At 31.7% G+C, this 2496-nt stretch overlaps 1 long non-coding RNA gene across 1 annotated transcript; it reads right to left on the bottom strand.

Annotated features, from left to right (window-relative positions):
- Positions 1–697: 697 nt before the first annotated feature.
- LOC139877082 (uncharacterized) lies at positions 698–2259 on the bottom strand. The gene is made up of 3 exons (XR_011768460.1): positions 2218–2259; positions 843–928; positions 698–732 (listed from the first exon to the last, which is right to left on the bottom strand). It is a non-coding gene; the product is annotated as an uncharacterized lncRNA (long non-coding RNA).
- Between the last annotated feature and the right edge of the window lie 237 nt (positions 2260–2496).

Here is a 2496-nt window from a genome sequence, read left to right as displayed (position 1 = left end):
GGAGATGATCGCAACGGGTGGTTTAGTCCCTGATCCTATTCGCTGTCCAAAAAAAAAAAACCGAAACATTACCTGAAAAAAGGTCGCTTAATTGTATGTAGGGTAATTGTTGATTTGGAATTGTAACTCGTATCGATTATAATTTGAGCTCCACTTGGGTTTCAACAAAAAATCATACCATTGAGGAAAATAATGTTCCAAAAGAAGGACAATAACTCAGACCTTCAATAACGAAAAGAACTTATTAACAACTTAAACTATAGTATGCATTCGCACTTGCATAACTTTGTGTAAGCATTGAATAAAAACGAAAAAGAAAGACAAAAAACAGATTTGACTCAAACTAGTCAAACACATATCAGTTAATCAATTGGAATAGTAAGGTTTAAAAAATCAGACCATGGTAAAGCCTAATACAGCTTGCTCCTAATGCAACATTGCCAATCCATCCGTTCTATTTGAGCTGCAACCACACAACAAATATTAGGGTCATTTTATGTATAGGTTTCTTAAGTAATAAACGTTTTCGGTTTTCCAAACATTTAAACATCTGATTATTACAGCTTAAACAACAAAAGCCCATCGAAAAACCCATTCCTACAATCCGCTTAGCTACAGCTGGTAATGTTTTCAATTTATTCTGTATAACATAAGGTTTAAGATATGGCTAACCTCATTTTTAGATATGGCTCCCGAAGGAATTGGACAATACGCTTCATCAATGTCCCTATCCTACCAAATATTGATTGTATATTCAATGGAAACAAAAAGAAAAATGACATTATGAACTTTGATTGTCCAAAACATTCACGAAATGGAAATAAGAACATGAAATAATCAACCTGTGTGTAACCGGTTAAAAATGGGCCGGACATCATCATGCAATAAATTTATTTAGCAGCGTCTTCAACGGTCCATTCGAAGTTACCTGCAACGCAAAGAAAGTTTAAAACAGAACTTATATCAAAAGCTTGACTGTCGGTTTGTTTTGAGCATTTGACGCTTTCATCATGCGGGATCCACAGATTGAAGGTTAGAAGGCTTAGAAAAATTAATTATGCCTTAAACATGAATAGACTTAGTTCACTTAAAAAACTCGGATTCAGTTGAACATGGATCTTCCATATACATACGACTCCCCAAATTCAGGGACCATATCGTTTTAGAAGATCTGAATTGCACGCAAATATGTTTGATGGCTAATGAAGAGTAGCAACTCAATGTCTAACAAAAATAATCTTTCATGACATGTTAAAGGAAAAGATAGTTCATAAAACTGGAGCATATATATAATATATAAGAGTATAATATCACAGGCTGAAACTATAGAATAGATTAAATGATATGAAGATAATTCAGTTGTGCAAAGCAGAGAACCTCAAAGCTATTAGAAATAATTGACATGGTTGAAAATATAAAGAATGTTGAAGTGGGTGGTATCAGCTTAGGTGTTGAGTAACAGATTTTAACTTCTTAGATGTAGCTACAAAATCATAATTAGAAATTGAGATATATAAAAGTATATAAGGAAAATGCTTATAGATGAAAACTAGACAATAAAAAGAAAATAGTTATGGAGGCCAATACCAACATGATCGGAAAAACGTTAGAAACGATTACAAAGTTTATTGAGAAGAAATAACTAAATCAATGATGATGAGAACATCAAAGGTACCCCCTATCAAGAAAATCAACTCCACTAGTTTAAAAGCACAAAAAGGTTGAAATAGGTGTTTAATTAGGTGTTCTAGTTAGGGGATTCAAGTCCTTGAATGTGAGGTAAAATATATTATTGGAACGCAAAACAAATGAAGACAAAAATCAGTAAATTGTGCTTAAAACTACCATTAAAAAGAAGCAGAATAAATAACAAATAAGCAACAAAATCACAAAAAAAAAAAAAAAAAAAAAAAAAAAAAAAAAAAGGGTATATATAACAGAATTTACAATATCAAGAAAACAAGGCTTTCCGAATAAAATATTCACTCTATTTTATTAAAAAGAAGTGATATTTAACAATGTTTCTTGAAATACTAAATAAAAACTCAATTTTCCTTAAGGAATATACTCAGAAACCCTAATCTACAACCTGCTGATGATTCAAGATTAACAATTTAACACTGGTAAAGAAACACATTAAAGATGAATATGCCGTACGTATGTACATACATGTAAACAAAGAAACAAAACCCTAAATTCGTATTATCAGCAGCGTACCTGATGAAACTGTTGTAACAAAAGAAAAACCCTAAATTCGTGTGTATTAGCAGCGCACTTGATGAAATTGTTGTAATTATTTTTGCCTCAACATCACGAAATGAGATTTTGTAGCCGTTAAACAGAGGCGGTTGTATTTATTTTTTGGCCATCGGTATTTCTTTAGTTTTGTTTATTGTTTTTCATAAATATATATAACTAGTCGAAGTCTCGCTTCGGGTCGGGTGTTCGATTTTCAATGTATTTTATTGCGTTTAATTTGTAAAATTATTTCATGGC

Source organism: Rutidosis leptorrhynchoides, chromosome 1 (assembly GCF_046630445.1).
Source record: "Rutidosis leptorrhynchoides isolate AG116_Rl617_1_P2 chromosome 1, CSIRO_AGI_Rlap_v1, whole genome shotgun sequence".
In the NCBI taxonomy this organism is placed as follows: Eukaryota; Viridiplantae; Streptophyta; class Magnoliopsida; order Asterales; family Asteraceae; genus Rutidosis; species Rutidosis leptorrhynchoides.
This window is presented reverse-complemented; position numbering and strand designations above follow the sequence as displayed.